The 25,556-nt window shown below is 43.9% G+C and overlaps 1 protein-coding gene across 2 annotated transcripts in view; it reads right to left on the reverse strand.

Moving 5' to 3' along the window:
• The window catches only part of LOC138651184 (serine/threonine-protein kinase SBK2-like), a 410,627-nt gene extending 385,387 nt beyond the window's left edge, over positions 1 to 25,240 (reverse strand). Inside the window, exon 1 of one of the 2 annotated variants that reach the window (XM_069741214.1) lies at positions 25,139 to 25,240. The gene's annotated coding sequence lies outside the window, so the exon portion shown is untranslated. Of the gene's footprint in view, positions 1 to 23,847; positions 23,921 to 25,138 lie in introns of those variants that run through there. The other variant, XM_069741212.1, reaches the window with a different exon arrangement.
• Between the last annotated feature and the right edge of the window lie 316 nt (positions 25,241 to 25,556).

A 25,556-nucleotide genomic window follows, 5' to 3' on the forward strand; every position in this document is an offset into this window, starting at 1 on the left:
TAGCAAAGAGAACTATGCAGTCTACAAAAACCCTAAAACGAAAACCACGCAAAGGGGCAAAAAGACCCACCGTGCCGAACTAACAGCACGGCGGTGCACCCCTTTGCTTCTCAGAGCTTCCAGCAAAAGATAATAACAAGCTGGACAGAAAAAACAGAAAACAAACTAGAAGCACTTATCTAGCAGAGCAGCAGGCCCAAGGAAAGATGCAGTAGCTCAGATCCAACACTGGAACATTGACAAGGAGCAAGGAAGACAGACTCAGGTGGAGCTAAATAGCAAGGCAGCCAACGAGCTCACCAAAACACCTGAGGGAGGAAGCCCAGAGACTGCAATACCACTTGTGACCACAGAAGTGAACTCAGCCACAGAATTCACAACAGTACCCCCCCCTTGAGGAGGGGTCACCGAACCCTCACCAGAACCCCCAGGCCGACCAGGATGAGCCACATGAAAGGCACGAACAAGATCTGGGGCATGGACATCAGAGGCAAAAACCCAGGAATTATCTTCCTGAGCATAACCCTTCCATTTGACCAGATACTGGAGTTTCCGTCTAGAGACACGAGAATCCAAAATCTTCTCCACAATATACTCCAATTCCCCCTCCACCAAAACAGGGGCAGGAGGCTCCACAGATGGAACCATAGGTGCCACGTATCTCCTCAACAACGACCTATGGAATACATTATGTATGGAAAAGGAGTCTGGGAGGGTCAGACGAAAAGACACCGGATTGAGAATCTCAGAAATCCTATACGGACCAATAAAACGAGGTTTAAATTTAGGAGAGGAAACCTTCATAGGTATATGACGAGAAGATAACCAAACCAGATCCCCAACACGAAGTCGGGGTCCCACACGGCGTCTGCGATTAGCGAAAAGCTGAGCCTTCTCCTGGGACAAGGTCAAATTGTCCACTACCTGAGTCCAGATCTGCTGCAACCTGTCCACCACATTATCCACACCAGGACAGTCCGAAGACTCAACCTGTCCTGAAGAGAAACGAGGATGGAACCCAGAATTGCAGAAAAATGGAGAGACCAAGGTAGCCGAGCTGGCCCGATTATTAAGGGCGAACTCAGCCAACGGCAAAAATGACACCCAATCATCCTGGTCAGCGGAAACAAAACATCTCAGATATGTTTCCAAGGTCTGATTGGTTCGTTCGGTCTGGCCATTAGTCTGAGGATGGAAGGCCGAGGAAAAAGATAGGTCAATGCCCATCCTACCACAAAAGGCTCGCCAGAACCTCGAGACAAACTGGGAACCTCTGTCAGAAACAATATTCTCAGGAATGCCATGTAAACGAACCACATGCTGGAAGAACAAAGGCACCAAATCAGAGGAGGAAGGCAATTTAACCAAGGGCACCAGATGGACCATTTTAGAAAAGCGATCACAGGGAACCTCTCTGTGACAAAACCGCCCCTGCACCAATCTCAGAAGCATCAACCTCGACCTGGAACGGAAGAGAAACATCAGGTTGACACAACACAGGGGCACAGCAAAAACGACGCTTCAACTCCTGAAAAGCTTCCACGGCAGCAGAAGACCAATTAACCAAATCAGCACCCTTCTTGGTCAAATCGGTCAATGGTCTGGCAATGCTAGAAAAATTACAGATGAAGCGACGATAAAAATTAGCAAAGCCCAGGAATTTCTGCAAACTTTTTAGAGATGTCGGCTGAGTCCAATCCTGGATGGCCTGAACCTTAACCGGATCCATCTCGATAGTAGAAGGGGAAAAGATGAACCCCAAAAATGAAACTTTCTGCACACCGAAGAGACACTTTGATCCCTTCACGAACAAGGAATTAGCACGCAGTACCTGGAAAACCATTCTGACTTGCTTCACATGAGACTCCCAATCATCTGAGAAGATCAAAATGTCATCCAAGTAAACAATCAAGAATTTATCCAGATACTCACGGAAAATGTCATGCATAAAAGACTGAAAAACAGATGGAGCATTGGCAAGTCCGAACGGCATCACCAGATACTCAAAATGACCCTCGGGCGTATTAAATGCCGTTTTCCATTCATCTCCCTGCCTGATTCTCACCAGATTATACGCACCACGAAGATCAATCTTAGTAAACCAACTAGCCCCCTTAATCCGAGCAAACAAGTCAGAAATCAATGGCAAGGGATACTGAAACTTAACAGTGATCTTATTAAGAAGGCGGTAATCAATACACGGTCTTAGCGAACCATCCTTCTTGGCTACAAAAAAGAACCCTGCTCCCAATGGTGACGACGATGGGCGAATATGTCCCTTCTCCAGGGACTCCTTCACATAACTGCGCATAGCGGTGTGTTCAGGTACGGACAAATTAAATAAACGACCCTTAGGGAATTTACTACCAGGAATCAAATCGATAGCACAATCACAATTCCTATGCGGAGGTAGGGCATCAGACTTGGACTCTTCAAATACATCCTGAAAGTCCGACAAGAACTCTGGGATGTCAGAAGGAATGGATGACGAAATAGACAAAAATGGAACATCACCATGTACTCCCTGACAACCCCAGCTGGTTACCGACATAGAGTTCCAATCCAATACTGGATTATGGGTTTGTAGCCATGGCAACCCCAACACGACCACATCATGCAAATTATGCAGTACCAAAAAGCGAATAACTTCCTGATGTGCAGGAGCCATGCACATGGTCAGCTGGGCCCAGTACTGAGGCTTATTCTTGGCCAGAGGTGTAGCATCAATTCCTCTCAACGGAATAGGACACCGCAAAGGCTCCAAGAAAAATCCACAACGTTTAGCATAATCCAAATCCATCAGATTCAGGGCAGCGCCTGAATCCACAAACGCCATGACAGAATATGATGACAAAGAGCACATTAAGGTAATGGACAAAAGGAATTTGGACTGTACAGTACCAATAACGGCAGAGCTATCGAACCGCCTAGTGCGTTTAGGACAATTAGAAATAGCATGAGTAGAATCACCACAATAGAAACACAGTCTGTTCAGACGTCTGTGTTCGTGCCGTTCTACTTTAGTCATAGTCCTGTCGCACTGCATAGGCTCAGGTTTACTCTCAGACAATACCACCAGATGGTGCACAGATTTACGCTCGCGCAAGCGACGACCGATCTGAATGGCCAAGGACATAGACTCATTCAAACCAGCAGGCATAGGAAATCCCACCATTACATCCTTAAGAGCTTCAGAGAGACCCTTTCTGAACAAAGCCGCTAGTGCAGATTCATTCCACAGAGTGAGTACTGACCATTTTCTAAATTTCTGACAATATACTTCTACATCATCCTGACCCTGGCATAAAGCCAGCAGATTTTTCTCAGCTTGATCCACTGAATTAGGCTCATCGTAAAGCAATCCCAGCGCCTGGAAAAATGCATCAACATTACTCAATGCAGAGTCTCCTGGTGCAAGAGAAAACGCCCAGTCCTGTGGGTCGCCGCGCAAAAAAGAAATAATAATCAAAACCTGTTGAATAGGATTACCAGAAGAATGAGGTTTCAAGGCCAAAAATAGCTTACAATTATTTCTGAAGCTCAGGAACTTAGTTCTGTCACCAAAAAACAAATCAGGAATCGGAATTCTTGGTTCTAGCATCGATTTCTGATCAATAGTATCTTGAATCTTTTGTACATTTACAACGAGATTATCCATTGAGGAGCACAGAGCCTGAATATCCATGTCCACAGCTGTGTCCTGAAGCACTCTAATGTCTAGGGGAAAAAAAAGACTGAAGACAGAGCTAAGAAAAAAAAATGATGTCAGGATTTCTTTTTTCCCTCTATTGGAAATCATTGAATGGCTCCTTGTACTGTTATGGCTGGCAATCAGGCAACACAGCGTGCAGTAATCAGCGCACATACAGAGATCTGGCAATAACCCAAAACAATAGGACGAGCTCTGAGACGTGGAATCTCTGTAGACTGCAGTACCTGATCTATCCTCACACAACTGGAAGCAGCAGTGGATTGCGCCTATCCACTACCTATGCAACTCGGCACTGCCTGAGGAGCTGACTAGCCTGAAGATAGAAATACAAGCCTGACTTACCTCAGAGAAATACCCCAAAGGAATAGGCAGCCCCCACATATAATGACTGTTAGCAAGATGAAAAGACAAACGTAGGAATGAAATAGATTCAGCAAAGTGAGGCCCGATATTCTAGACAGAGCGAGGATAGCAAAGAGAACTATGCAGTCTACAAAAACCCTAAAACGAAAACCACGCAAAGGGGCAAAAAGACCCACCGTGCCGAACTAACAGCACGGCGGTGCACCCCTTTGCTTCTCAGAGCTTCCAGCAAAAGATAATAACAAGCTGGACAGAAAAAACAGAAAACAAACTAGAAGCACTTATCTAGCAGAGCAGCAGGCCCAAGGAAAGATGCAGTAGCTCAGATCCAACACTGGAACATTGACAAGGAGCAAGGAAGACAGACTCAGGTGGAGCTAAATAGCAAGGCAGCCAACGAGCTCACCAAAACACCTGAGGGAGGAAGCCCAGAGACTGCAATACCACTTGTGACCACAGAAGTGAACTCAGCCACAGAATTCACAACACCCTCCTCCTCCTCTTCATCCTCCTGCAGAAGCGAGAGCTCGTCCACAGACCGCAGTGGCACAACCACTCCATGAGCAGCTGCCACTGTTGCACACCAGGTCTCCCATTATGGGGCAGCTACTGGCAAACGTCAGCAGGCTGTATTGGCTATGAAGTGTTTGGGCGACAACAGACACACCGCGGAAGTTCTGTCCGAGTTCTTGCAGAACTCTCCCACTCACACACCACCTCCTCACCTCGCCCTCTATCTGTCGGAGTCCCACAAGGTTCAGTCCTTGGGCCCTTGCTCTTCTCCATTTACACCTTTGGCCTGGGACAGCTCATAGAATCTCATGGCTTTCAGTATCACCTCTATGCTGACGACACACAGATCTACATCTCTGGACCAGATATCACCTCCCTTCTAACCAGAATCCCTCAATGTCTGTCCACTATTTCATCCTTCTTCTCCGCTAGATTTCTGAAACTTAACATGGACAAAACAGAATTCATCATCTTTCCCCCATCTCACGTGACCCCCCCAACGAACCTATCAATTACAGTAAATGGCTGCCCACTCTCCCCAGTCCCACAAGCTCGCTGCCTCGGGGTAATCCTTGACGCTGATCTCTCCTTCAAACCACATATCCAAGCCCTTTCCACTTCCTGCCGACTGCAACTCAAAAATATTTCACGAATCCGTTCATTCCTCAACCATGAATCCGCAAAAACCCTAGTCCATGCCCTCATCATCTCTCGCCTTGACTACTGCAACCTCCTGCTCTGTGGCCTCCCCGCTAACACTCTCGCACCCCTCCAATCTATTCTAAACTCTGCTGCCCGACTAATCCACCTGTCCCCCCGCTATTCCCCGGCCTCTCCCCTCTGTCAATCCCTTCACTGGCTCCCCATTGCCCAGAGACTCCACTACAAAACCCTAACCATGACGTACAAAGCCATCCACAACCTGTCTCCTCCATACATCTGTGACCTTGTCTCCCGGTACTTACCTACCCGCAACCTCCGATCCTCACAAGATCTCCTACTCTACTCCCCTCTTATCTCCTCTTCCCACAGTCGTATACAAGATTTCTCTCGCGTATCACCCCTACTCTGGAACCCTCTACCACAACACATCAGACTCTCGCCTACCATCGAAACCTTCAAAAAGAACCTGAAGACCCACCTCTTCAGACAAGCCTACAACCTGCAGCTACCACCGATCGACCAAACTGCTGCATGACCATCTCTACCCTCACCTACTGTATTCTCACCCATCCCTTGTAGATTGTGAGCCCTCGCGGGCAGGGTCCTCATTCCTCCTGTACCAGTTATGACTTGTATTGTTTAAGATTATTGTACTTGTTTTCATTATGTATACCCCTCCTCACATGTAAAGCGCCATGGAATAAATGGCGCTATAACAATAAATAATAATAATAATAATAATAAAGAAACGCAGTCGTGGCTGGGCACTGTAGATCTTGAGGCAGGCAAGGTAGTGAGTGATAACGGAAGGAATTTCATGGCTGCCATCTCCCTTTCCCAACTGAAACACATTCCTTGCCTGGCTCACACCTTAAACCTGGTGGTGCAGTGCTTCCTGAAAAGTTATCCGGGGTTATCCGACCTGCTCCTCAAAGTGCGTGGACTTTGCTCACATATCCGCCGTTCGCCCGTACACTCCAGCCGTATGCAGACCTATCAGCGTTCTTTGAACCTTCCCCAGCATCGCCTAATCATAGACGTTGCAACAAGGTGGAACTCAACACTGCACATGCTTCAGAGACTGTGCGAACAGAGGCGGGCTGTTATGTTTTTGTGGGAGGATACACATACACGGGCAGGCAGTAGGATGGCAGACATGGAGTTGTCAGGTGTGCAGTGGTCGAAGATTCAAGACATGTGTCAAGTCCTTCAGTGTTTTGAGGAATGCACACGGCTGGTTAGTGCAGACAACGCCATAATAAGCATGAGCATCCCCCTAATGCGTCTGCTGATGCAAAGTTTGACGCACATAAAGGATCAGGCGTCTGCAGCTGAGGAAGAGGAAAGCCTTGATGACAGTCAGCCATTGTCTGGCCAGGGCAGTGTACAGGACGAGTTAGCGGGCGAAGAGGAGGAGGAGGACGAGGAGGATGATGGGGATGATTATATTTTTAATGAGGAAGCTTTTCCGGGGCCACTGGAAATTGGTGGCGCGGCAAGGCCGGGTTCTGGTTTTTGGAGGGACACAAGTGACGTGGATTTGCCTGAAACTGCCCCTCAACCAAGCACAACCGCAGATTTGAGAACTGGAACTTTGGCCCACATGGCGGATTATGCCTTACGTATCCTCAAAAGGGACACACGCATAACTAAAATGATGAACGATGACGATTACTGGTTGGCCTGCCTCCTTGATCCTCGCTATAAAGGCAAATTGCAAAATATAATGCCACATGAGAACTTGGAACTAATATTAGCAACCAAACAATCAACTCTTGTTGACCGTTTGCTTCTGGCATTCCCTGCACACAGCGCCCGTGATCGTTCTCACACGAGCTGCAGGGGCCAGCAGACCAGAGGAGTTAGAGGGGCAGAAATCAGAAGTGGCGTTGGCCAGAGGGGTTTTCTGACCAGGTTGTGGAGTGATTTTGCTATGACCGCAGACAGGACAGGTACTGCAGCATCAATTCAAAGTGACAGGAGACAACATTTGTCCAGTATGGTTACAAACTATTTTTCATCCCTTATCGATGTTCTCCCTCAACCGTCATTCCCATTTGATTACTGGGCATCAAAATTAGACATCTGGCCAGAATTGGCAGAATATGCATTGCAGGAGCTTGCTTGCCCGGCAGCTAGTGTCCTATCAGAAAGAGTATTCAGTGCTGCAGGTTCAATACTAACAGAAAAAAGGACTCGTCTGGCTACCCAAAATGTAGATGATCTAACCTTCATTAAAATGAACCACAACTGGATTTCGAAATCTTTTGCCCCACCTTGCCCGGCCGACAGCTAGCTTTCCTATGAAAAGGTCTTGCCTGTGGACTATTCTGAATGCCTTTTCCAATCTCGTAATTTTCTGCACCTGATTGTCCAGCATACGACATGTTTACACCTCACTAAATGGCCAAACTCTCCACACGGGGCCGTGGTATCGACACTTGGCGACAGCACCCGTGAGAGTGCTGTTTGTCTGAAGAGATGGGTGTGCCCGCTTTTGGTCGACGGCACTGCCACTGGGTCCCTCCTAGTACAATAAAGTGTCTCTGGCGGTGGTGGTGCGCACCCAACGTCAGACACACCGTTGTAATATGAGGGGCCCTGGGCCTGTACCGCCGGCCACAAGACAGTTCCCCCCCCCCAGCTCAAACAGTGCTCTACCACTTGCAAAATTATCTCACAGCTCCACCAATGTTTAGTCTATGCGCTGACATCCTTCAATGCCTGCCACTGACAATACCATTGTATTGACATTTTTGTTATGTTAGGCCTTCGAAGCCTGTCTGCGGTCACTCCTTCCACTATGCCTCCACTGACCACACCACTGCTGCCCGTGTACCCCTGGAACCAATTTAAAATTGCCTACAGCCAGCCCAATTTTTTTATTTTAGGCCTTCGATGCCTGTCTGCGGTCCATTCTTTCCACTACTACTACACTGACCAGGCCACTGCTGCCCGTGTACCCCTGGAACCAATTTAAAATTGCCTACAGCCATGTGTTATTATTTTAGGCCTTCGATGCCTGTCTGCGGTCACTCCTTCCACTATGCCTCCACTGACCACACCACTGCTGCCCGTGTACCCCTGGAACCAATTTAAAATTGCCTACAGCCAGCCCAATTTTTTTATTTTAGGCCTTCGATGCCTGTTTGCGGTCACTCCTTCCACTAGGCCTCCACTGACCACACCACTGCTGCCCGTGTACCCCTGGAACCAATTTAAAATTGCCTACAGCCATGTGTTATTATTTTAGGCCTTCGATGCCTGTCTGCGGTCACTCCTTACAATATGCCTCCACTGACCACACCACTGCTGCCCGTGTACCCCTGGAACCAATTTAAAATTGCCTACAGCCAGCCCAATTTTTTTATTTTAGGCCTTCGATGCCTGTCTGCGGTCCATTCTTTCCACTACTACTACACTGACCAGGACACTGCTGCCCGTGTACCCCTGGAACCAATTTAAAATTGCCTACAGCCAGCCCAATTTTTTTATTTTAGGCCTTCGATGCCTGTTTGCGGTCACTCCTTCCACTAGGCCTCCACTGACCACACCACTGCTGCCCGTGTACCCCTGGAACCAATTTAAAATTGCCTATAGCCAGCCCAATTTTTTTATTCTAGGCCTTCGATGCCTGTCTGCGGTACATTCTTTCCACTACTACTACACTGACCAGGCCACTGCTGCCCGTGTACCCCTGGAACCAATTTAAAATTGCCTACAGCCATGTGTTATTATTTTAGGCCTTCGATGCCTGTTTGCGGTCACTCCTTCCACTAGGCCTCCACTGACCACACCACTGCTGCCCGTGTACCCCTGGAACCAATTTAAAATTGCCTACAGCCAGCCCAATTTTTTTATTTTAGGCCTTCGATGCCTGTCTGCGGTCACTCCTTCCACTATGCCTCCACTGACCACACCACTGCTGCCCGTGTACCCATGGAACCAATTTAAAATTGCCTACAGCCAGCCCAATTTTTTTTAACTAGGCCTCCACTGACCACACCACTGCTGCCCGTGTACCCCTGGAACCAATTTAAAATTGCCTACAGCCATGTGTTATTATTTTAGGCCTTCGATGCCTGTCTGCGGTCACTCCTTACAATATGCCTCCACTGACCACACCACTGCTGCCCGTGTACCCCTGGAACCAATTTAAAATTGCCTACAGCCAGCCCAATTTTTTTATTTTAGGCCTTCGATGCCTGTCTGCGGTCCATTCTTTCCACTACTACTACACTGACCAGGCCACTGCTGCCCGTGTACCCCTGGAACCAATTTAAAATTGCCTACAGCCATGTGTTATTATTTTAGGCCTTCGATGCCTGTCTGCGGTCACTCCTTCCACTATGACTCCACTGACCACACCACTGCTGCCCGTGTACCCCTGGAACCAATTTAAAATTGCCTACAGCCAGCCCAATTTTTTTATTTTAGGCCTTCGATGCCTGTTTGCGGTCACTCCTTCCACTAGGCCTCCACTGACAACACCACTGCTGCCCGTGTACCCCTGGAACCAATTTAAAATTGCCTACAGCCAGCCCAATTTTTTTATTCTAGGCCTTCGATGCCTGTCTGCGGTACATTCTTTCCACTACTACTACACTGACCAGGCCACTGCTGCCCGTGTACCCCTGGAACCAATTTAAAATTGCCTACAGCCATGTGTTATTATTTTAGGCCTTCGATGCCTGTCTGCGGTCACTCCTTACAATATGCCTCCACTGACCACACCACTGCTGCCCGTGTACCCCTGGAACCAATTTAAAATTGCCTACAGCCATGTGTTATTATTTTAGGCCTTCGATGCCTGTCTGCGGGCACTCCTTCCACTATGCCTCCACTGACCACACCACTGCTGCCCGTGTACCCCTGGAACCAATTTAAAATTGCCTACAACCAGCCCAATTTTTTTATTTTAGGCCTTCGATGCCTGTTTGCGGTCACTCCTTCCAATAGGCCTCCACTGACCACACCACTGCTGCCCGTGTACCCCTGGAACCAATTTAAAATTGCCTACAGCCAGCCCAATTTTTTTATTTTAGGCCTTCGATGCCTGTTTGCGGTCACTCCTTCCACTAGGCCTCCACTGACCACACCACTGCTGCCTGTGTACCCCTGGAACCAATTTAAAATTGCCTACAGCCAGCCCAATTTTTTTATTCTAGGCCTTCGATGCCTGTCTGCGGTCCATTCTTTCCACTACTACTACACTGACCAGGCCACTGCTGCCCGTGTACCCCTGGAACCAATTTAAAATTGCCTACAGCCATGTGTTATTATTTTAGGCCTTCGATGCCTGTCTGCGGTCACTCCTTCCACTAGGCCTCCACTGACCACACCACTGCTGCCCGTGTACCCCTGGAACCAACATCAGAAAATATAAAAATAAGTATTTTGCTTATAAAAAAGAAAATACTGGAGAGATATCAAATGCAGACATTTTAACATTAAAAACAAACACATACAACAAAAATCTGGTACAGTACTAAAAATGGCCACCAGCTACAATAACTTTCTCCTGCAAGTAGTTAACTGAAAGGTTTTTTCAATTTAAAACACAGATATGGCATCCACCGAGTGTTGTCCTGTCGCGTCTTCTTTATATTATTGCCAAGAAGATGCAAAACAATGAAAATAATAAAATCATTATTTACCAAAAAAATAGAGTAAGTCAAAACCACATTGCAAATAAACATTCATTACAAATAAAGAAGCAGGGCGCGTCCGAGGGTGAGTATATACCTAATAAGAATATAATCACCCTCGGACGCACCCTGCTTCTTTCCGACAGCCTTCCTTCCTAAGAATCAGCCCTTCCATGGTGTAGAGAGAGGGTTTGTTACACTCCAAGGTGTTCTCCAGGTTGCCTTTCCAGAGCTTCGATCTTCCGGCTCTCGTTTAGTAGTTGTCGGAAAGTTGGCTGCATTAGGCCTACAAATTGGGTATGGGGTGGAGAGAGATGGTGTGTTCCACTCCAAGGTGTTCTCCAGGTTGCCTTTCCTGAACTTCTATCTTCAGGCTCTCATTAAATTGTGGTTAAACGGAACAACTGCATTTGGCGTACTAGTTGGTTTGGGGCCTACTATCGGTGTCTGCCACTCCTTGCTGTTCTCCTGGTTTCCTGTCCTGAAATTCCGTTTTCAGGCGCTCGTTAAGTAGTTGTTAATGTTAGACTGCATTTGGCCTACTAGTTGGGTTGGGGCCTACTATCGGTGTCTGCCACTCCTTGCTGTTCTCCTCCACTGAACATAGCTGTGCCGCCTGTTTACTACGGTTGCCAATTTTGAACTGCATTTCGACTACTTACTGATTTGGGCCTACTCTCTGTGTCAGCCTCTCATTCCAGTTGTCCTCCACTGCAATGCCCCCTGGTTATTCCTGTGTTACCAATTTTGAACTGCATTTAGCCAACTTTATTCTTTGGACCTATATCTGTGTTTCCTCCTCATCCTGCCCATTGCCCAGCCAGTGATAGATGAGTCTGCTGGTACATTGACCCATAACGCAACATTCCCCGTGCACGCTACACAACAACATTGTGATCCTGCTGAAAGTCAGGTCCCCCTTCCCGCATACCATACCACCTTACACGGGGACAAAGAGGAAGGTGCAGATGAAAGTGCAGGTTCCTTCATCAGGTGGGGGGAGGAATACTAGTTGGCGACGTCACTGGCACAGGGCCTCTCATAGTACGCAAAAGTGTTGCTGCCGGTGGGAGGCGCCCCCGCCGTGCAAACACACCGCTGTACTTTGAGGGGCCCTGTGCCAGTGCCAATGCCAACGAGTGGGCCCCCCCTGCTTGCTCAGGTTTACAGCACTTGCAAAGTTGAAATACTTACCTCTCCCTGCTCCACTGCCGTGACGTGGTCCAGATTTCCTGGGCCCACTAATTACTTGAACCAGCCCTACCCACCACAACTTTAGCCAAATGACCCCCAATTTCAAATGCCTTCCAATTATTATAAGGTAAATTACGCTTGACAAGCTTCATTAAGAAGAATGGATGGTTTTGACATTAAAATAGGCACTCTAGGTGTTTTCCTGGCCCCCACTCACTGCCGACTATGCTGCCCCATTGACTTGCATTGGGTTTCGTGTTTCGGTCGATACCGACTTTACGTCATAATCGGCCGATTTCACTCGACCCGACTTTTGAGATAGTCGGGTTTCGCGAAACTCGGCTCGACTCTAAAAAGGTCAAGGTCGCTCAACTCTACTTGTATTGTTTAAGATTATTGTACTTGTTTTTATTATGTATACCCCTCGTTACATGTAAAGCGCCATGGAATAAATGGCACTATAACAATAAATAATAATAATAATAATAATAAAGTCTCTGCTTCACCATCATATTTGACAAAAGAAGTTTTGGGCATCTACAGGGGTGACTTCCCTCGGTAGTACCCAGCACACGATTGTGCCCCTGCATTAGGCAAGGCATAAAGGACATAATTATTGTAACTTAGAAAATAAAAATTATTATTAATGTAATTTTCTTTGACAAAATTCTATTTTTTTTAGTCTAAATTGATGCAGGAGATGGATTTGGAGAGGGGGATTGGTTTGGCATAAGCAGATGACAAGGCTGACAGAGAGAAAATGAGGAAAATGCTGACCTTGATCATCATCCCTCGCAGTGTAATGTGGAGAGTGTACCAGCGGTGCCTCTGGTCATGTTCATAATAAAGCCAAAATAGGGGAATAATTTATGTTTTTATTTCAAGTTGGGTGTGGTGTTCACAGCGCGGATATCATCTGACCGTATGCCTGACCAGGAAACCCTGCTCTGCTCCTTTCAGAGTCAACACTCCCCTAAGTGTGCCAGTACTATATCTGCAACAAATAACAAAGAGAGCAGCAGCAATTACAGTATTTATGATATGATGTACCAGATGGTTCATCTGCTGATGTACCAATCTGCAGCACATCAGCAAAAGAGTTGCACTACCTGAACAGCCAGATTTAATCATAACTGAACTATGCCATTTCCCCAGTAGACACCCTGAGCACCGATCACATGCTTTTCTCTTCTAGCTGAGCAGATTGGCTGTATTCAGAATGGCCGGTGGCTTTCTCAAATGCAAGAGGCCCAGGTTATCCTTTGCAGGTGAGAAAACCTTGTATTTGTCAAATTTAATAAGGCACACATCAGTGCAGACGTTCTTTCACCTATGGCATATTCAAATGATTACATGAGCCATACCATCTGCCTGCCTATCTTCTACAATGCTATTCTCCATAGCAGTACAATTTTCTCATGCTCAGCCCAGCATTTCCTCCCTGTCTATCATGTCATAAATACAGTAATGCTGCTGCCAGTCACATTTTTCTACTGTGCAGCTTCTGTCACTGCCACTCGTACTACACAGCCATTCCAATCATACAACTCATGAGCGCACTCTGTGGTTTATAGTGACAGACTGTACTGCTGACAAAAAATGTACTCTCGAGGGTACACAAACATAAAACAGCTCACAAAATAGGGCTAATTTTTTTAAAGGCTAGTTGCCACCAAGTCATTGCTTCTTCGCTTTGTAAAATAGCTAGCTTGTTGCTGCTCAACAATAAAAGTGATAATTATTTGGAGGCATAATAAAAAGTATTTTTTTGTAATTTACATGTTTTAAGAATACCAAACCTGTTGCAAATTCCCAAAAATGGATAATTTTCTTGAACAACCTCCCACAACAGCACATGTCATCTCATCCTAATAGGGACAGGAAACACAAAAGAGGTCAAATAGCCCCTGCCACCTCCATTCCCCAGTGTTTTTCCTGTCCCTATAGGGATGAAGAGGTCATCCTCGGCACTCTGTGCAGGCGGCAGGCATCGGACATCTAAAATAGTTGGGCAACAGGAGATCGGTCGGTCTTACCCTCCCTCTCTGTATGCTGTTCCAGGCTCCTCTGGACTCAGGACAGTTTTTCCCACAGTCTGCGCCTCCGTGTAAAGTCTGGGGGCCTTTTGGGTGGGAGGCTTCTCAGAGCTCTCCGGGCCTATCTCTTCCCCCTGCTCCTGCTGGTGCAGACCGCTGTGTATGATAGGGAAGTGTGCTTCTGGCTTCCCTCGGTCTAAGCTGGGTGGTCCCGGCAGCCAGAAGTGACGTCAGACGCCGGCCAACCTACTGACATTGTCTCTTCCGGTTTTGCATTCCAAGTTGGAACGCAGCTGCAAATTCAAATGCAGGACCCTGATCGACTCTACTGAGCGATTCCACCAACCAGGGAAGGTGGGGGAGGAACCCCTCTGATTGGAGGGAGGCGCTAGTCCGGATGCCCTACTTAAGGAGCACCGGGCAGAAGGTAAAGTAAGGTAGGACAAACTGTGGGTAGCATGGAGTCTGATCCTTCCCGTTCTGCGTTTGTAGAGCCCAGCGCTGTTCCGATCCCTGTAAATATGCAGGCATTGGATCTCATCCATGGTGCCTGTAGACATATTGATCTCCTACCTTTTCCTCTCTTTCAGGGGGACAAGGATTCTGCACCAAGGAGCAAATCCAGAGCCACTAGCCGCAAGTGTGCTATATGCACCAAAAAATCTCCTCACATGGAAAACTCTTATGTCAGGAACGTATAAACTTCTAAAGGAGGAGCAACCCTCCTTGAGAGAAGACATTAAAGGGATTGTAATGCTTGGATAGCATCCTTCTCCCAGCTAGTACCAGCCACTTGTGCTCCTCTAGCAGCAAAAAAGAGGAAAGTTCATCAGGAAGAGGATTCAGACTCCCAGGAGTCCATGCCAGAGGAATTCCAGGAAGAAGGTGAGCTGAGTTCCAACCCAGATACTGTATGCAGGAGAAGAGATACTACTTTTCTGCAGTGAACAAAGAGGAACTCCTCATGGCGGTGAGGAAGACCATGGAAGTGGAAGAAGAAAGACCAGCACGTACAGTACAGGAGGAGATGTTCGGAGACCTCCAATCAAAAAAGAAGCTGTTTTTCTTAATACACAAGAATATCCAGGAGCTGGTGCTGGAAGAATGGAAAACCCCAGAAAAGAGACTAAGCACTCCAGCCAGGTTAAAAGATAGATTCCCCATGGATGACGAGGCTACATAATGCTTGTCCGAGGTGTCCAAGGTGAATGTTCAGGTTGCCCGAGTAGCCACAAAGACTACCTTGCCATTTGAGGATTCCTCTCAGTTTAAAGACCCTCAAGAGCTCAAGATGGAGGGCCTCCTTAGGAAGACCTGGGAAACATCTGCAGCTTTGATGAATACAAACGTCGTCTCAACATCGGTAGCAAGATCAATGTCTCTCTGGTTTTGGCAGCTGGAAGAACACCTAGCAGCAGGGACCCCCAGAGAAGAAATCCTCGCCTCACTTCCCCTTCTCCAAAATGCTACAGCCTTCCTAGCAGATGCCTCATCGGAGTCCCTCAGAGTGGAGGCCAGATCAGCAACTCTATCCAATTAAGTGAGACAAGCCATGAGATCATAGAGTGGGAACATGGCATCTAAGATCAAGCAATGTTCCGTTCCCTTTAAGGGGAAATATATGTTCGTGCCTTCATTGGATGATCTATTGGAGAAGTTTTCTGACAAGAAGAAGTCGCTGACAGAATGTGCCAAAAAGAGTACCAAAAAGAGGTCCTTTCGGCCCACTCAGGAGCAGTCTCCCTGATACAGAGGTAAAAGGAAGACAGGAAGGTGGAGCTACCCCAAAGTAGCTGGTGCAGGAATCTATTTCTCTCCCAAGGCCAGCATCAGAGTAAACCATGACGCCCAGAGGAGAATAGTAGATCACATTTACCCCTTCCAAAATGGCGGGACATCTCGTGGGTCCTAAGGTCCATTAAGGAGGGGGTGAAAATAGAATCTACCTCCTACCCTCCGCAGAGAGTAAAAGTTATGCATCTCTCTGCTCAGACACTCCAAAGAGCGCTGGAATCAGTCCTCAGAAATCTTTTGGCTTCAGAAGCAGTCTCGCTGGTCCCAGAGGCGGAGAAGAACAGGGGTCACTACTCCAGACTCTTCTTAATAAAGAAACCAAATGGATCCCACAGATTTATAATAAATATCTAGCCTCTAAACCAGTACATCTGTTACAGGAGGTTCAAGATGGAGTCAGTCAGTTCGGCAGGTTCCCCCGATAGGAAAAGACTTCGCCATTGTGATGATCGATCTGCAGTACGCATATTATCATGTCCCAATCCATGCCGACCATTGGAGATTCCTGAGATTCGCAGTTGCCCACACTGAGCAAATAACTCATTACCAGTTCAACATGCTCCCATTCAGGCTATCCTCAGCTCCCCAAATATTTACGAAGATTGTGGTAGAAGTCATAGATCATATCAGAGGTCAGCAGATGTGCATTGTATCGGATCTTAATGACTTTCTGCTGCTAGCACCATCAGTACGAGCATTAAAAGAGCTGGTACAGATGACTTCTAAGGTCCTGACGTCACTGGGATGGCTAATAAATCAACAGAAGTCAGATTTCATTCCCACTACAAGAAAGTCATTCTTAGGTGTTCTCCTGGATTCTCAAGCACAAACATCCTTCTTGCCCAAAGAAAAACAGATCCAACTGAGGGCAAAGATAAACATCCTGCAGAGCAGAAAGTTCATGTCCATGAGATTTGCCATGTCAGTCCTAGGTTCCATGACATCTTGGATCCAGTTGGTAGCCTGGGCCCAGGTGCACACCAGAGATCTGCAGAGTTATATACTAACAGAGTGTGACGGTTTCCCCCACATCGCTGGACAGGAAGGTGTCAATACTAGTTTGGATACAAGCCTCATTGGCTTGGTGGGACAACCCAAGAAAGCTGAACAACAGATCCTTGGATCCAGAACCCACTAGTCTCCATAGAGTTAGATGCCAGCAAGAGGGGATGGGGGGCCGTAGTCTCCCAGAAATCCTTCCAAGGTCTCTGTTCAGCCGAAGTAAGCAGAGTCTTTGAACTTCAGAGAGTTGAAGGCGGTGGAGGAGACCCTAAGGGCAGCAACATCAGTGGTCCAAGGTACCCAAGTGAGAAATAAATTCAGACAATATAACCATGATTGCGTCACCTGGTGACGGCACCAGGGAAGTTCGAAGTACGAAGATCTAAAAGCGATCTCAGCAAGAATATTCTGCTGGGCCGAAAAACATCTTCTTTCGGTGTCAGCCCTTCAAATAAAGGGAACAGACAACAAATGAGCTGACTTCCCAAGCAGAAGAGATATCCACCCAGGGGAGTGAAGTCTAGATCCAGAAGTGTTCCAGATATTGACCAAGAGATGGGGTTATCCAGAGGTTGATCTATTTGCAGGGCACCAGAATGCAAAAGTGACCCACTATTTTTCTCTAGACCCAGACGACACGTCTAGGCATAGATGCCTTGGCCCACCAGTGGCAACTCAATTTGGCTTATGCCTTTCCTCCATTCGAGCACTTGCCAAAGACCACAGAAAATAAGAGATGAGCAGACCAGAGTCATTCTAGCGGCACCTCTCTGGCCGAAGAGAAGCTGGTATGGCACTATAACCATACCATGTGTAGACGGTCCTCTAATCCTTTTACCAGTCAGGAATCTCCTACACCAGGCACCAGTATATCACCCAGACATAGAGAACTTGCATCTGGCAGCTTGGCTTCTGACTTCTCAATTCTGAAGGCCAAGGGTCTCTCTGAAAGAGTAATCAACATGCTACAGAAGAGTAGAAAGGCAGTGACAAACGCCATATACCAGAAAACCTGGAGGACATTTGTGTCATGGTGTGCACCAGACTGGCCTGATCCCCGACAGGCCAATATCGCCCAGATCCTAAATTTTCTGCAGGAAGGCTTGGAGAAGGGTCTTAGACGCAGTACCCTTAAAGTACAGGTGTGGCATTAAGCTCTTACTTTGACCCTTGCTGAACACCATTGGGTAAGGCAATTCATGACAGCGGCTAAAAGACTTCATCCTAGATCAATCAGTCTGGTCCCTGCTTGGGACCTCCATATCGTCTTTAAAGGACAAATATGTCCAGAAAAGTTCACAGATTTTTCCACCAGAGCAGTAGCAGTTTCGTGGATGGAAAAAGCTAGTGCTTCCATCGAGCAGATATGCAGAGCCACTAACTAGTCATCTGTCCAAACCTTTGTCAGGCATTGTTTAACATCCATCCAGGATCAATTGTTTGGGAGAAAGCTTCTCCAGGCGGTTGTCCCTCCCTAAGCATTAGTCTTTAGTATTCCTCCTGTGTGCCGTCGTGGTAGGTTGTTAGAGAAAATAGAATTAGACTTACTGGTAATTCGGTTTCTAATAACCTACCACAACAGCATGGGTAATTCTCACCCCTCTACTCAATTATTGGATCTAGTAGTATTAACTAATATGGTTAAGCATTTATACTATTGTGGTCCTTTATAATAACACTGGGGAATGGAGGTGGGAGGGGCTATTTGACCTCTTTCGTGTTTCCTGTCCCTATTAGGATGAGTTGACATCCTCCTGTGTGCTGTCATGGTAGGTTATTAGAAGCCGAATTACTGGTAAGTCGAATTCTATTTTATCACTACTAGTTGAGAAGTCATTACTTCTTCACTTTCAAATGTGCTGAACACAACTGTTTTGTTCTCTGAATATGCTTTATGCAGAAGCTTTTGCTTCTTCATTAATAAAAAAACTCTTGAAACTTCCCAAACGAGTAATTTTTGTGAAAAAGCCACAACATCTTCTGTGTACATTGTCAGATTATAAGCACCAGCAAAGACATCTTGCCCTAAAATGGGACACATTGTCAAACCTTTCTACCTTTTCAGTAGCCTGACAAGTCTGATAAGGCTATTATAAAATAGCTTGCTATTTTCAACTGGTTTCAATCTGTTTTCAATTAGCTACATAGGTTGAATACATAAATACATCTGTGTTTCCATTAAATAGCTCAAAAGGGATTAAATACAGTCATTGGAGACCGCCGAGTGTTATACACCTATTTTTAAGATAATTAGGTGTTTGCAATAACAAGATTAATTCCCGCAAATCATTTTTTTTTTTTTGTGGAAAGTTTGTCAAAGTCTGCGAATTTGAATTTTTAATGGCTTTATCATCTCTACTGCTAGAGATCTCCTTGCCTGACACATCAAGTTTTTATACTGTGTGGCTTATGCCACTGACATTGCTTCTAGACATCCACATACATCTTCTGTTTTTTTTTTTCATTGCGCTGTATAACTTTACTGTACTGCTGCTGGGAAGCATAGCCTCTTTAGGGTACACAAACATAAAATGGACAAAAATATGAATATTTTGTATCCACTTGTTGACAAGCCATTGCTTCTTTGGATGCTCAAAAGGATAATTGTTTTCATTCTTGAAAAGCCATTGGTTTCAAATAGCACACCTGTTTCTACCCCTTAAATAAAGAGATTTCTTTGGATGGCTTATGTAACAGATGACACTTCTTCATTTATCAAATAACAAAGCTCTTGATACTCTCCAAAGAGGGATAATTTTTGCACCATTCTTTGTTTATTTATTTTACTCACTTATATAGCTCCATCATATTACACAGTGCTTTATAAACATCTCTTCCCTCTCCCCATCAAGGGCTCACATTCTAAATTCCTTATCAGTATGTTTTTGAAGTGTGGAAGGAAACCAGAGAACTTAGTGGAAACCCATGCAAACATGAGGAGAACATACAAGCTCTTTTTGGATGTTTTCTTTGATGGGATTTGAACCCAGGACACCAGTGCCACAGCACAAACCACTGTGCCATCCCTTGTGATAAAGCTATTGCTTTATCTATTTGCACCACCTGTATATAAACACCAGCAATGCAAGGATCGCCACAAAAAAGTGATTATTTTTGGACCATTTGAACAATTTAAATAGCTTAAAAAGTTTGTCACTGCAATGTCATTCAACAAAATGTTGGTTACCATCTATTTTCTCCAAGAAAGATATGTTGAGGTCACTTGGAGATTGCTAATGCTATGTTTGCAATAAATTGCTCAAAAGAAGTTGAATACAGTTCTAGAAAATCTCAGAGTGTTGTACATGTTATTTCCAGGTAGCTAGGTGCTTTATAGTACAGAAATCCACAACAAATTCTCATATTTTGGAAACTGGCGAATTAGAGAATTTTAATTAAAGGGAACCTGTCACCTGAATTTGGCAGAAACGGTTTTCGGTCATATGGGCGGAGTTTTCGGGTGTTTGATTCACCCTTTCCTTACCCGCTGGCTGCATGCTGGCCGCAATATTGCATTGAAGTTCATTCTCTGTCCTTGCACAGGCGTGTACTACGGAGGACAGAGAATGGACTTCAATCCAATAATCCGAAAACCGGTCCCACCAAATTCAGGTGACAGGTTCCCTTTCAAAATATTAGCTCATACCTTGTTATAATGTTTAGTGACTTTAGTTGACTCAGTGTTTATCTTAATTGAAAGGGATTTTCTGACTAAATAAACTTTTACATAAACTGCATATTTTGCCCCCAGGAAAGGTAATAAAGATATCATTGCTGGAGTTCTGACTTTTGGGACTCCACCTAATTATTAGAATTCCTCTTATAGCCTTCTGTGTCAGTGGAGTGGGATTGCACATGCATAGTATCTATTTACTTTGACAAGACTAATTAAATTACTTCTGCCTCTGTCACTGTCGGTATTTCCTTCAATTAAGCCATATCTGACAATCATGTTTACAAACTCCATCCCAAAAGAGCGCAGATCTTTTTCACAATATGAACACAATTAGTAAAACTGGAAAATCACATCACTTGAGAAAAGAGTACTGCAGACTATTTTGATGACTGTCGGAAATATAAAATTAGATTCTCACTTCGCAAATGTACAGGACTGTTCACATGCTCAGTGGGACATGTACTACAGAATGGGACACACTCTGCTCTAAAACTGTCAAGTGAGTACACCCTTCAGAGGAAGATATGTGATTGATAATGGAATACAGTCTTTGCTGTGTTGGAAAATAATTTTTATATTAATCTTGAATGTACCCTGTTCTTCTACCGGGGGCCAATGTCGGATGTATTCATGACATTCAGCTGTAAGTCATACCTACAGCCCCTACCCTGTGAATAACAATTTCAAACACAATTTCCCTGCTCACAGGTTCCTTTTAATTAATTTACATTCTTAGACTAATCTAATGCATGGCATTACAGCCAGTTGGCTGCAGTAAGTACATTTGCTTCTATGTGCTTTCACCTTGCTGCCAGCATTGCTAATACCACAGTGCAAAGCAGGTGCATTTACTTTATTTTGTATTAATTGACATGCATTTTAGAGTTTCAGGGTATGTGCACAGGTCCGGATTTTTAGTGTTTTTTTTGCGGAATTTCGCAATAAAAACGCTATAAATCCGGTAAAAAAATGCTAACATTATGCATCCTATCTTTTAGAATGCATTCCGCATTTCTTGTGCATATGTTAGCGTTTTTTTCCGCAAAAAAAAACGCAATCCGCAAAAAGAACGGACATGCTCATTCTTTTTGCGGATTTTTTGCGGATTCCATATCAAAAAGTGAATGAACAACTTCGTTATACCAAGAAACAGAGAGATGATCGGCACAGAGCTTCACTATAGCGCAATTGGAGATTCGCTTAAACGATCTGTTTCAGAAGGACAGATGAGGTCTCCCTTACTGTGAGCTGCGGGTGGTGCTATGCAATCGTCAGAGTTTTGTACAAGACCATATAATGAGAAGAAAAATGATGCAGCACTCACCCTTGCACTTCTTCCAAGTGTGCTCTTTATTCAGCAAAACATACTATACATAGTATGAACCGGCATTCGCAGTGATCTGTGAGGGAGCGGGAGTGAGGAGAGACCGGACTCTCCTCACTCCCGCTCCCTCACAGATATCAAAAAAGGACATTATCAAAAAGGACATTCATGAAAAAAAAAATGCAAAAATTCCGCAAAAAATCCGCGCAAAATCCGCACAAAAAACGCGCAAATTCCGCTAGAAATCCGCGCGAAAAAATATGTGGATTTCTGGCAGAATTCTCAGGATATTGTCAGGAAAAAAACCTGACGTGTTCACATACCCTCAACTGACTAAATGAAGTCTCATAATTTGACATCTGTGACCCTGATGATGTTTGATATCAGACAATCATTGCAAAAGGCTTCAGTTCAGTTGCTGTGGGATATTTCATTAATGCAAAAAACTTTACTAAAGTACCTCCAAAGTTTTAGTAGACATTCAAACATTATTGTTTCAAAGAGGTCAGACAGACACAAAGCTGCACATATAGTAATGAATATTCTTGGTGGAAATTAATTCTGATTAGTAAAAGCCTGGTCATCCTAGCATGGTGATACCTGCAGAGCTATACCATGGGGTCTCCTCTACATCATCCACTGCCTGGAATATGTTATAGAAACGTATCTGACATTAACATTTTTATACGTAATCATTTATTTTGAAGAGCATGATTTGGCAGGGAATAATTTTTAATTTATCAATTTTATAATAGCTGAAAGCACATGTTTCTAGCTTAGAAGTTTTCTCCTATCTATAGTATAGGGGATCATGTCCCGATTGCTGATGTTCTGACCACTGGTACTTCCCACCGTTTATTTCTTTTCCTTGGTCTCTTGTAAGTAAAGCTTGCTCATACATCAGTCATCTAGCTGCTGCATTAGATTTCAGGCCTCAGCAGTCATGTGCCATACATGTGTTTGTCACTGTCGAGCCCACTTATTGGCTGTAGCAGTCAGTTGAGTGATGAAAGGGATTTATTGCTTACAGTACAGGTGAGGACCACATTAGAATTTTTGCAGTAGTGTAGGTGATTTAAAATTACCAAGTAATGCTTATTTATTTTTATTTTAGATTTTGCCTACTCTTAGCCAAATTTTAATAAAATCTTGCACATCTCCTTTGATAGATTGAAACAGATTTTTTTTTACATTTCAGACTTTAAAGTAACAATTGCAAATAATTTAAAAATAAATAAAAAAATCAGTTTGTCTAAAACTGTATATTCTATAGCAAAATAGACAGAGTTAAACTGTGATCATTACTATTTTTTCAAGCACTTGTGTATTTATAAATTGGAACAAGAGAAATTAAACTATAACGTAAAACAAGAGAATTCAAATATGAACCAGAACAACAACAAAAACACCGCATTAAAATGGTTCATTAAATTTATGTACAGCAACATATCCTCTGCATTCACTTGCTTAGCCTCACTGCCATCTTATGAAGCCACAAAACCCAAACATTTATATTGGAAATGCCACAGAAATCTAGAATACATAAATAACATTTGGGGAGATAAATTCAATTTAATAATGATGAACAAATTGAAAAGGGAAATTATATGTATGCAATTGTTTTCTACATGTGTTATTTTTTAAATTTGACACTTTCTATGCACCTTTGACCTTGAAAGTGACTTCAATTAATTGATCTTTTAACTACTTTAAAGAACGGTGTTAAATGAAGGTAGCTAATCCCAAGTAATGTGCTCTGGCTTATTACAAAGCTATCAGTATAATTACCTCTTTGTTTGAGAAACTTTATAAAAGAAAAACTTATCCAACCTTACTTCACAACTAGGAAGCAATCTTAAACCTAATGTAAGTATAAAAGACATGAAAGTGATCAGATATTTGTTACCTGTGCATTTTCTCACCTTTTCACCTGATGAATTGCCTCTGTATGACTTGTGCTGCCGGCCGTCTGTTAATGAAAGTGGTCTCAATCTATCTTTCTATGCGTACACTCTGGTTCTTTGCCAATCTTACTGACTAACTCTACTGCTTTTGCCAAAGAGCTAAAGGGATGTTGTGTCTCAGTTCCGATTTCATGTCAAGTTAACTGTTGCACAACCAGTTTTAGAAAAAATATCTATAAAATATTAACAGATTAAATTTTGAGTCCTTTGCATACACTAAAAATATAAATAAATGTGAAAAAATAAAAAAATATTAATACAAAGTATTTTTTGTCCATAATAAAGTATGATGCATAGGTTCCATAATTTTCAAAATATCAGACTTTTGTGTAAAGTGTGTATTTAAAACAAAGTGCTATTTTCTTGGAAGCTAAGGATACATTTCCAAATCCAGAAATGCTCTCCTGTGTTTCATTAAAATTAATCTGACTTGCGGAGCTGTAGAAAAAAAAACATCATATAATGGGATGGTGGGGGATAATTAAACTATGATTTGTCATTGTCACTATTTTCTATTTTAATTAATACATAATAAGGTCGTATTGATTTAACAATCTAGATAAACAAGAACAGCTTGACATTAATTCTAGTAGTCATCTTTATTATGTAATGACTAAGAATATATTAAAGTAGCACTCCAATAAAAATGGATACACTGAACCATGCCAAGTCAGGGCATGAATCATAAACTTGACTGAAAACCTACACTGTCTCTTTGGCCCTGCACGGAGTAAAGCAAGATACCCTGAGTGTTGCTTTATAGTCATTTAAGTCAAGCACGTTGCACTGTAATTGAAACAAATGTCATAAATGAAACATATTAAACACTAGAGAAGTGATGATGGCCTGATGAAGAGACCTGTGTAGTCTCGTAAGCTTGCAGTTTGTTACCATCTTTTCAGTTAGCCATTAAGAGGTATCAACCACTGAGGACTCTCAATTCTAAATATTTTTTTAGAGAAGTATAATGAATTTTATGTTGCATCGTTGGCAAATATGTTCCATATCTATATGTTCGGTTATTCCTTTTTTCTATCTAGTACTATAGAGTATAATAATGAAAAAGTGCACGAGTGCTTTAGTACTAAAATATAAATTAGTATATTATGTTAGTAACTTTATATGTTATAAAATTCAAATGAGATTTACACACCATTTGTTTTATATTCTGCACAGTAATATCATATTTTATTGTACGTCTATATCTTATATATTACTCTATAGAAATGTGAAAGATTAGGAAGCAAACCTTGATGTATATCCTCTGCCTTTTAGTCATATGATCATTCCTGGAAGAAGTAAGCATGCTTGTCAGATATAAAAGGAACTTGTGCTACTGTTCACCGAGCTGCCACGTGGAAGACTGAGAACTGGGAATGTAAGAAGCAATCCAGGAATTCTTCCATAATAGTACATGTAGATAATTAGCTGTTTGCACACATGTTAAGTGCTAAAGTCAAGTGATGAAAGCTTCCTATTTATAAACTGCTTGCACAATAACGTGTCTTTTTGCACTTTTGGCCTATTCTTTTACACTGGTAAATTGTTTCATTGCATGAAGCTATGTTATTATTTTATTCATCTGTATATTTCCAGCTAGGCAATATGTCAAAACCACTGCTTCAGACATCATACTGCATAAGCCAGTATAGGTCATTAGTTATTAC

Source organism: Ranitomeya imitator, chromosome 10 (genome assembly GCF_032444005.1).
Source record: "Ranitomeya imitator isolate aRanImi1 chromosome 10, aRanImi1.pri, whole genome shotgun sequence".
NCBI classification, from domain to species: Eukaryota; Metazoa; Chordata; class Amphibia; order Anura; family Dendrobatidae; genus Ranitomeya; species Ranitomeya imitator.